The sequence below is a fragment of the Phaseolus vulgaris genome, chromosome 1 (assembly GCF_051622355.1).
Source record: "Phaseolus vulgaris cultivar YP4 chromosome 1, ASM5162235v1, whole genome shotgun sequence".
Lineage (NCBI taxonomy): Eukaryota > Viridiplantae > Streptophyta > Magnoliopsida > Fabales > Fabaceae > Phaseolus > Phaseolus vulgaris.
The window spans coordinates 29,947,893-29,959,317 of record NC_143498.1 but is presented as its reverse complement, the minus strand read 5'-3'; positions in this window follow the sequence as shown (position 1 = coordinate 29,959,317).

Below are 11,425 nucleotides of genomic sequence, written 5' to 3'. Positions count from 1 at the left end.
AACTGGAGAAGGAGAAAAAGTCCCTTATCCAGGAGATGGCGGGTACCTTCGAGGAGGGGTTCCAAGAGGCCCTGACCCAGGCGTCCTGCGAGAATCCTGGCGTCAACCTTTCGAACTGCGACCCCACACACCACGTAGTCGACGGGAAGGTCGTGCCCATGGACTTGAACGACTGAACTGCTGCCCCTCATCCGCCACCTTCCTCTTCAAGCTTAACTCTTCATTCTTTACCTTCGCTTTTTTATTTTATCTGTCAAAACTTGTAATTCTTTGAACTATCCGCACTCTTGTTACTGATTTGGGACGTTCGCATGGTTGTCTTTATTTCTTTGTCACATACGATTCTGCCTATGCGATCTCATTCTCATCTTTTCCCTTCATACGCTTCAATTATTTTATCTGTGTTCTGCCCATTTCTCACACTTCGTTGGGCTGTTTGGTATGATCGGGTAAGGTCGCCCGCCAACCCTCACGCCCATGGAGAGGCTCACTAAGTGGCGCCGTATCGTCCACGGGACGTCTCTGATACCGAAAGGCCCTTTCTTTGATCTTTTAACGCTCGGCGCCCACGCCTAAGGAGAGGCCTGCTAAAGCAGCACCGTATCGTCCCCGGGTGTCTAAAACGCTGAGTGCTGTGGGGTTTTGTTCCCTCCATGGTCTTTCCTTCCCATAGGTATCGGGGAACACCCTGCCAGCGATTCGCTGGCGTTTGGCGATCTCATCTCCCTCCACAGTCTTTCCTACCTGTGGGTATCGGGGAGGTAACGCATGTGACTAACTTTGCCTTTCTTTGATTTCTTCTCCCTCCTCAGTCTTTCCTACCTGTGGGTATCGGGGAGGTGACGCCAGTCGGTATTTGGGTTGGCGACGCCCGCGACATCTCGCGCTGTCGTCGCCCTTTACGTCCTTCCTGGCAACGCCTCGGGCGTTACCTTTACTTCGACATCGACCTTAACTCTTGCCTTGGTCAACGCCTGATAACAGCGAAGAGCCCAAGGCTTTGCCTGTGCCATCCACGTGGCGCTCCTTGTATAGCTGATGGGACCTTCTGTCATTCGACTTGATCCACGTGGCGCTGCTTGCATGGTTGATGGGGTATCTAGTCATTCCATTCTCTGACTCCTGCTGTACCCCTGGCTCACTTTCGACGGCGCATCGTACCACTGGATATTCTGCTGATACGACGTTTTCTGATTTAAACCAGTGGTGCCAGCGTCATCCTTTCATCTTCTGCCACGTGTTTCAATCGCACGGTGCATCCGTTCGCGTCGTTTGGCGCTCTAACCGCTTTATTTAACTTTTCAAACTCTGGAACTATCTTCACCATTTTCTCACTCTTCATAACCTACTTGCGTTCTTTCTCCTTGCACCCTTCCTTCTTGCACCCTTGCTTCTCTGTCGAAGGGTTGTTCTAACCTTCGCTCCCCTTGCTCAACTCTTGCATTTCTGGCCATCCTGCACTTGTTAAAGAATGTCTTCGCACGATGCTTCCTCCAGGGTCCGTCCCAAAGACTTGTACCCTTGGGCCTCGAGTGAACTTCTTGATGAGTGTTCATGCTTGCTTTCCACCAGGGCCGTACGGGAACACAAAGGGGAGTTGTGTTCTTATGACCACCGGGCCTTTGCAAGGAGGCACGATGACGACATCGTTGTGCTCCCTTGCACTCTGGGGGAGCCAGTGTGTGGAGACGAACGGGCCAACGACGGTGTCCCTTTCTTTTACTTTTACCAGGTGGTGTTCAAGACCATCGGGGTACGCTTACCCTTCTCCTGGTTTGAGAAGGAACTGCTGACGGAGATCAACGTTGCTCCGGCCCAGTTATATCCCAACAGCTGGGCCTTTGTCAAGGCCTTCAACGTTCTCTTTGGGTTTCTGGGTTGTGCACCCTCGGTTGACCTCTTTCTTCACTTCTTTGAGGTGAAGAGACAGAGACACAACCTCTGGGTAACTCTCAGTAATGTGCCCGGGAGGGTTCTCTTCACACCCTTCCAGAGCTCGTTCACCGGGTGGAAAGGCCGGTTCTTCAAGATCTACCGTACTGACCTTGTTCCCGACGCTCTGGATGGGTTTCCACTGTACTGGGTGAGAGAGGAAAAGGCCCTCAAAGCCAAACCCCTCAAGAATCTGGCTCCAAGTGATCAAATAGCTTGCCGGATTCTTGCTGAGGCGGGAGGCTTTGACTCTGCTACGGTGATCAGCTTGGAGTTCAACGCTAGGACTCTTGAGAAGTACATATGTGAGAACCACTGCCTTAGGCAACTTCGGCCTTCGTTACTTTCTAACTGTGCCTGTCTTTCTTCACGGTGTCGCTAATACATTTGTTCCCTTTGTGCAGGTTCGAAAATAAGCCAAGAAAAGAGGACACGACTTACTCGAGCGCTGCGGGCTGGGAAAGAGGCTTCGCCTTCCTCCAGTGATGACTCTGATGAACGCTGAGAAGTGGCTTGTTTGTGTTTTTGCATTTTGTACTGAACATTGCTTGTAATAACAACTTTTCAATATCATAATTCTTTACAATGCCACTTTACTTTGCATATGCTTCATATACCGCGTGACTTCCTTTCGTCTCGTTCTGCCAATGATGCATGCTTTTACTTGGGCGACGCCTTCTTTCTGGGCGACGCCAAGACCTAGGCGACGCCTTCTTCCTTGGCGACGCCATGGCCTAGGCGGCGCATCACATTACTTCTAACAAGGAAAGATAAAGGCTGAAAACCAAGGCACTTCTTTTTCTCAACTGGTTTTTCCATTTATTAGGGTGACCTCATTAAAAAACCCCCGAAAGGGAAAAAGAGCGTCCCCTTCAACTAAATTGTTACATGCTGCTTACATAAGTCAACTGAAATAAAATTTTAAGTTGGCTGCATTCCAACTGCGCGGGATAGGGCCTCCATCTAAAGTCTCCAGGTTGTACGAACCGTTGCCCTTAGCCTCGGTAACTCTGAAGGGCCCGGTCCACTTGGGAGACAGCTTATTCTCCAACTCGTATGGGTGAGCTTTCCTCATCACTAGGTCGCCCACCTGAAACTGTCGCGGCTTTACTTTAGAGCTATATTGCCGCTCCACTCTTCTTTTCATCGCTTCAGCTTTTATTCTAGCTTCTTCCCTGGCCTCTTCTAGCAGATCTAGGTTTACCCGTCTCTCCTCATTAGATTCCTCCACCACAAAGTTTTGAAAACGCGGTGAGCTTTCGTGTATTTCTACTGGAATCATCGCGTCCGACCCGTACACCAAACTGAACGGCGTCTCCATAGTAGAGGATTGGGGCGTGGTGTGGTATGCCCATACAATCCTTGGCACCTCTTCCGCCCACGCCCCTTTGGCCTTCTCTAACCTTCTTTTTAACCCCCTCAGCAGAACTCTGTTTGCTGACTCTACTTGTCCATTAGTCTGGGGGTGTTCGACCGACGCGAACACTTGTTTGATTCCCACTTCAGCGCACAGATTTCTCAACTGCTGACTGGCGAACTGGGTCCCGTTGTCAGATATCAGGCGCCTGGGTACGCCAAAGCGACACACGATGTTTCTCCACACAAAATGTTGTACCTTATGCGCAGTGATTTGTGCCACAGGCTCTGCCTCTATCCACTTAGTGAAGTATTCTATGGCGACGATCAGATATTTCATCTGCCTGATTGCCAGTGGGAAAGGGCCCAAGATGTCAATTCCCCATGTGTGGAAAGGCCACGGGCTGTATATGGACCGCAACTCTTCTGGCGGCGCCTTGTGCCAGTCGGCGTGCTTTTGGCATTGCTTACACCGCTGGGCGTGTCGTGCGCAATCCTCTTTCACTGTTGGCCAGAAGAAACCTGCGCGTATTACCTTGGAGGCTAAGGACCTTCCTCCTACATGGCTTCCGCAGATGCCTTCGTGTAGCTCCGCCATTATCCTGGTGCACTCATCGCCACTGACGCATGTTAGGATAGGGTGAGTGAAACCGTGCCTGAACAGCACCCCATCCACCAAAGTATATCTTGCGGCGTTTCTTTTGATTTTCTTACCCTCTTCAGGGTCCACTGGAAGGGCCCCATCCGCCAGGTATCGTTTATAGGGCGTCATCCAGGTGTCTCCCTTGGACAGGACACAGACCTGCATCTACTCTTCCTCAGACACACCCGCGTATATACTGATGCGGGGCGCCCTCTGCGTATCTTGGGTCAACGAGGAATGACTCCTCGGCCTTCCCCTTGATGCATAAATCTGGAGGACATCCACCCTGTTGTCTTCCACGAATCGACGCGGAGCTTTGAGAGTCTCCTGGATCACTGTCCTCTGTCTACCCCCCTTGCCTGAGCTGGCCAGCTTTGCGAGCAGGTCAGCTCTGGCATTCTGCTCCCTCGGGACGTGTATTAACTCAAGAGCGTTGAACGCCCCTCTCAACAACTGGACGTATTTTAGATACGCCGCCATCTGTGGGTCCTTCACCTGGAACTCACCCGACACCTGCCCCGTAATCAACTGGGAGTCGCTCTTCACTAGGAGGTTCTGTGCGCCCATCTCCTTGGCCAAGAGCATTCCTGCAATCAGGGCTTCATATTCTGCTTGGTTGTTACTTGCCTTGAAGGCAAAACGCAAGGCCTGCTCGATCAGTATGTCGTCGGGTCCTTCCAGCACTATTCCCGCACCACTCCCTTGTTGGTTTGAGGAGCCATCAACCGAGAGCAGCCACTGTGAACTCGCTTCCACCTCTTGCTCACCTCCGGGCGAAAGTTCTGCTACAAAATCCGCGTACACCTGCCCTTTGATGGATCCTCTAGGCTCGTACTGTATGTCGAATTCGGACAGCTCCACTGCCCAGCGTACCATCCTTCCTGCCACATCAGGTTTCTGCAGCACTTTCTGTATGGGGAGATTGGTCATCACTACCACCGTAAAACTGTGGAAGTAATGACGGAGCCTCCTAGCAGAAAACACTACCGCCAGCGCCGCCTTCTCCAGTGCTTGGTACCTTGTCTCAGCCCCCTGTAAGGCCTTGCTTACAAAATAGATGGGCTTCTGACTCTGGTCCTGCTCTTGGACCAACACAGAACTGATGGCCCGCTCCGTTACAGTAAAATACAACCGGAGGGGCACGCCCGTTACCGGCTTGCAGAGAACCGGTGGCGTCGTCAGGTACTCCTTCAGCTTAATGAAAGCCGCTTCGCACTCATCAGTCCAGGCAAAACGACTGTTTCTCTTGAGGCACTGGAAGTACGGGTGCCCCTTTTCTCCTCCGGCGGAAACAAATCTCGAGAGCGCCGCCATCCGCCCTGTCAACTGTTGCACCTCCTTTACCGATGTCGGGCTCCGCATGGCGATAATAGCCGCACATTTGTCGGGGTTCGCCTCTATTCCCCTCTCGGTGAGCAAAATACCCAAGAACTTACCGGCCTCTACCCCGAAAACACACTTTTCGGGGTTCAACTTGAGGCGGTATTTGGATATTGTGTTGAACAACTCCTCGAGGTCTGCCATGTGCTGCACCCTACTCTGCGACGCCACCACCATGTCGTCGACATAAGCGTACACATTCCTCCCAAGCATTGGCGCCAGGACCTTATCCATTAGCCTCTGGTACGTGGCGCCCGCATTTTTCAGCCCGAAGGGCATCACCTTATAACAGTAACTGCATGTCTCCGTCATGAATGCAGTTTTGCTCTCGTCCCTTGGGTGCATCTTGATTTGGTTGTACCCTGAGAAGGCGTCCAGGAAGCTTAACACCTTGCTGCCGGACGCGCTGTCCACCAAGGCGTCGATGCTGGGCAACGGATAGGAATCCTTTGGGCACGCCTTGTTCAGGTCCGTGAAGTCAACGCACATTCTCCACTTTCCGTTCGCCTTTTTCACCAAGACGACATTGGCGAGCCACTCAGGGTACTGAATCTCTCTAATGTGGCCAGCACTCAGCAGTTTCTGCGTTTCGTCTCTCACCACCTGTTGTCGTTCCTCATTGAACTTCCTCCTTCTCTGACGCACGGGGCGGACCGTGGCGTCCATGCTGAGGTGGTGACACAGGAAATCAGGGTCGATGCCTGGCATATCCGAGGCGGACCATGCGAAGGCATCCAGGTGGCGCGAAATCACTTCTACCACCCCTTCCTGTTCTTCTGGGCTTAGCGAGCTTCCTAACCTGAAAGCTTTGCCGCCAATCTCCCTTTCTATGGCGTTAGCTGCAGGCTGCTCCCTGCTATCATCTTCGACAGACGCCGCCTCTTCGACAGGCGCCGCCTCTTCTACGGGCGCCGCGTCGTCAGGGCATTCCTCCATTGGCACACCTGCCTCGGGCCTCGCCCTCTCTGCTATGGCCGCTTCGGGCGTCAGCCCAACGGGCGTCACCTCAACCATCGTCGTGTCCGCTCTTGGCGGACGTTCATACACCATAAACACGCCTCTCTTCGTCTTCAGGCTGTTTTCATAGCATTTCCTGGCCTCCTCCTGGTCTGACCTGATGACTATCACCCGGCCACTGAGGTCCAGTAGCTTCATCTTCATGTGACGGGTGGAGGACACTGCACTCAGACGGTTTAACGCCGGTCTGCCCAGCAAAATATTGTAGGCAGAATTGGCGTTCATGACGAGGTACCGAATGCTCTCTGTACGGGAGGCCTCTCCGTCTGTGAACGTGGTCCTCAACTCCAGGTACCCCCGGACCTCTACCTGGTTATCCCCAAACCCATACAAACATCCCGTATAGGGACTCAGCAGATCAGGGGACAACCGTAACTTATTAAAGATCGACAGGAACATGACGTCTGCCGAGCTTCCTTGATCAACAAGCACTCTGTGGACCTTCCTTCCAGCTGTGACGACTGAGATGACAACTGGATCGTTGTCATGGGGCACCACATCTCGGAGGTCTCTTCTTGTGAACACAATATCTGACTCCCAGGGCTCCCCCGAGAGCCTCTCTTCGATTGAATTCACCCCCCTCGCGTATTTCTTCCGCTGGGAGGCGGTGGGTCCTCCGCCGAAAAAACCTCCAGCAATGGTGTGGACCTCGCCAAGCACAGGCATCTCGTGTGCTGGCTCATCTGCCGGCGGCGGCAGGGTGGCGGTCGTGGTGGAATCTGCAACATAATCTTTCAAAAACCCAGTCCTCACCAGCTCATCTAGCTGGTAGCCCAACGACAGGCAATTATCAATTTGGTGCCCGAAAGCCTCGTGAAATTCGCACCAAGAGTCTTTGTGGGGCCCTAACACCTTGTCGATCTTCGCCGGTCGCCTCAGCCTCTCGGCTATGTTGGGTACGGCGATCAAATCCTTCAACTCAACTACGAAGTTATACCTCTCCGGTCTTGCTCTTTCTCTGGCGGGGCGTTCGCCTCCTGCGGGGCCCCGGGGCTGGGGCTTTCTGGCTTCGTAGGGGCGTCTCGCCTCTGGCTTCTTTCTCCCCGTCGTGGTCTCATTGACTCTGACGGGTTGAACTCGCGCCGGTCCCCTCGGGCGTGAGGGCACGGCGCTGGTGCGCTTCACACATACCTCCCCTTCCGAAGCAATATGCTCTACCGCCCTACGCCGTAATTCAGCGAAAGTCCTAGAGCGATTGCGGATAATAGATTCTCCAAAGGGGCCGGGGCATACGCCTTTCACAAATGCGTACACGATCATAGGCTCCTCTGTTGTACCAACCTTCACGACCTGGGCCCCGAAGCGATTGATATACTCCTTCAGGGTCTCCCCCTGATACTGCTTCACGTCAAACAGGTCGTAAGAGACCGGCGGCGGGGCCTTGTTGACCAAGTACTGTTCTCTGAATAACCGCGACAATTAGCGGAAAGACGTGATATGGCCCTCGGGGAGGCTAATGAACCAGTCCATAGCCATCCCGGTCAGGGTGCTCATGAAGAGCTTGCACTTGGCAGCATCAGAACCGCCTATCAGGACCATCTGCGTGTGAAATGCAGCCAGGTGCGTCTCTGGGTCCTCCATCCCGGTGAAGATCACCTTGGGTCCCGCGAACGTGTTCGGGATCGCTGCGTCCAGGATCTCCTGTGAGAAAGGAGTGGAAAACTCCCTTGGTGGGGACTGGTTCTCCGTCTCGTCATGCCCAAGCCGCCTCCTATCGTTTCTCAGGCCCTGACGCAACTCCTCATTCACACGGTGGAGCTCTTCGTTCCGCTCATGCGAGGCGTCAACGTCTGCCTGCATGCGCTCCTGCTCCATTTTCGAATCCGCCATGTCCTGCTGCAGCCCCCTCATTATTTCCAGGACCTGCTGCATGGATAGGTCTGTTGGGGCTGCGCGCGCTGCTCTTCGTCTGGTGGGGGCCATTGTCACTCCAAACTCCTTCACCGTTACTGTAACTTGATAAACCTTCTCGAACTTGTGATGGGACTGATGTTTTATATCGGTCCCACGGTGGGCGCCAAATGTTTCGTCCGGTTGACCGGGACGTCTTCGTGCGCGACCTCAACCGTCAGCTAAGGACTCCTTCCCACTGATTGCCTGTGAATTCCTGCAAACAAGAGGATAAAGAGGCGCCCTAGCGGCCGTTTGCACTCCGACGCTCAAGTCAGCCAGCAAGAAACACCAAAAAACTGTCCACCCACGTATCTGAGCACCGCGTGTGGCACTCTGAAGGTGGTAAAAGAAATAACTGTGTATATGTGTGTGTGTTGTCTCCTTTGGGCAAAAATATTCTCCAGTCACTTGTACGTAATCCTAAAGCACGGGCAAGCAACCAGAGAGTTTCTCGTAAATTTGCCAAAGGTTCCAACCCTTTTTCCGACATTCCCAGCGCTATTTAAACTGCCCCAGCATTTAAAGCGCTTTTAATCTCTAACGTAACGCACTCATTAAAGCGCTTAATTACGAAACGTAGCGCATTTAAGACGTTGAAACGCTCGGGAGCCCTAATAGTACCAGAATGCTCGAAAGGGAAACTGTATTGAATATCTTTAATTACCTGGCACCTGACTAGAGGGTGTTTCTATTCTGGCATGGCTGTCGTACACGTGGAGGGCCTCACGACGCCATGACCCCATCTGGGGGCGTTTCTACCCATCTGGGGACGTTTCTACGTGTGAGTCCTCCTGCTTGGGAGTGCTACTGCACTAGGGGTGGCTTTTTGGGTGCCAACTCATGCCCCCAAGTATCTAGCCACTTACTCTGAGAGCGTATCTGCCTTCCTCTCGCACCCTGCACCCGGTTATCCTGGGCGTGACCTTCCTCTTGGGTCGTATCTGTCCCGAAGGCGTCTCTGGGGCGGCAGGGGTACTTCACGAGTCAGGCTGCCCTTCACTGGTACTATCACTATGGCCTTGAAGCCACCTTTTCCTTCTCTTTATCACTTTCCCGAGATATCGGGTCCTGAGGCTTTCCCACGGCGTCGCTCCCTCCATGGTCTTTCCTACCCATGGGTATCGGGGAACCATACTGTGATTTGCCTTACTTTTACACTGTTTGATCTGGCCACGCCCTGGCTAGGCGACGCCTCCACCCAGGCGACGCCTTGCCTTGGCGACGCCTTGTCCTATCTTGGCGACGCTTCCTCCTGGCGTCTCTACACCTGGGCGACACCTTGAGTTGACTTTGACTTTCCAGTCGTTGACTTTGACTTAGTCAACGCCCTGATACGGGACGGTACATCTTTTAATTCATATTCTTTTCTAGTTTTGTCATATCTTACATTCTGTTTTGGTTTAGCTTTTCTTGCTTATATCTTTTCTTGATTGTCTTCTTGTTTCCTCTAAGTTTTGTGGTGACTTGTTCTTAAGTGAGTGTGGTTTGCTTTGACATTTTTCATTTGAAGCTCATCCAATCCACAAGAGAGGCTTGGTTAAGGAAAGAACACTTTCTTGGAGTGGTTTGAGTACATTCTTTTGGCCTTTTCCAGCAAGCTACATCTTACTTTATTTTGCTAACAAGTTTCTTTAATTGTTTGTTTCTGTTTTTTGTGCTTTTATTATCATGGATACTTTCTCTAGCAGCAAATCTTGTAAACCTTGCTCACCGCAAAAGGCAGCTCTCATTGAAGATTTAAAAAATGTTAGACAATCAAATGCACAATATCTTGAGGTGTTGAGCCAAATGGAGACAAGGCTTCGAATTTTAGAAGTACAACGCATGGAGAAAAGATTGTCAAAACTTGAATTGAAGTACGAAAGATCTTCACATTCCAATCATGAAAGACATCATTCTCCTAGGCATTCTTCCAAAGATTTTTCCAATGCTCACGGCCAACATCATCATGGGCTTGTTTTAAAGAGTTTCAACACCTATGGGAGCTTTGAAAAAAAGGAAGAATGGACAATACATAAACGTGAAGATAGAAGCCAACATGTGATATTGCCTTATGTTCAAATTGTTAAAGTACCTAGCTTTAGTGGTAATAGTGATCCTAATGTGTATTTAGATTGGGAGGCTAAATGTGAACAAATTTTCAAAGCCTATGGGGTCTATGAAGACCAAAAGGTGAAAATAGCCTCTTTAGAATTTTTAGATTTTGCCAAGAAATGGTGGCATAGCATTGTAATGGACATTGGATATCACAAGAGACCTCCCGTGGTTTCTTGGAATGATTTGAAAGAGTGTATGCGCGCGAGGTTTGTTCCTCCTTATAGGAAGGAACACTTGTTGAAGTTCCAAAGGCTTCCTCAAGGACATAGGATGGTAGATGAATACTTTAAAGATTTTAAAACAACTTTTACTAAAATGAATATGCATGCTAATTAAGAGTCAAAGATAAAATGGTTTGTACGTGGTTTGAGAAGAGATATTAGAGAATTTGTAGAATTAAATGAGTACTCTTCTTTAAAGAAAGTGCTTCACATAGCCATCAAGGTGGAATCATATCTTTTGAAAACAACTTTCAAAACTACTCATGATGATGGTTTCTCCAACTATTCTAGGAAGGGTGCAAACAAACTTTCTTCTCAATATTCTTCTTCAAATTTTTCCAAACAAACCACTTCTCCAAAAAAAGTTTCTATTCCAAATCCTTCTACTCCTAAGTCACCTACCAAAACTTCAAAAATGAAATGTTTTAAATGTTTAGGTTTTGGGCACATAGCTCTTCATTGTCCACTAAAACAAACCTTAATGATAAACAAGGTAAAACAAGACCTAACTCAACCACCTACCACAAGTGACAATGAAAAAGACAACGAAGGCCAATTTGACATGGGTCTTATCCTTTCATCTCCAAGGTGTTTTCCTTCCTTATCTTTTTCATTACCAAGGTTCCTACTTATGCACCATATTGGATAAAGAATGTTAAGGACGATTTTTTCATACCTTCTAGTTTTCCAAATAATATCATTTCTAAACAATCTTTTCCAACATGGTCTGTGTATAGAACATCTTTTTCTGAACTCCCAACATTTCAACGTACTAAGTCATGTTTGCCTATTTCTTCTTGTATTCTCTTATCTAATTGCAAACTGACTTTGTTTTATGCAGGAGTACTGAATTCGTGGGGAGTATGATGAGAATCATACTTGGGGA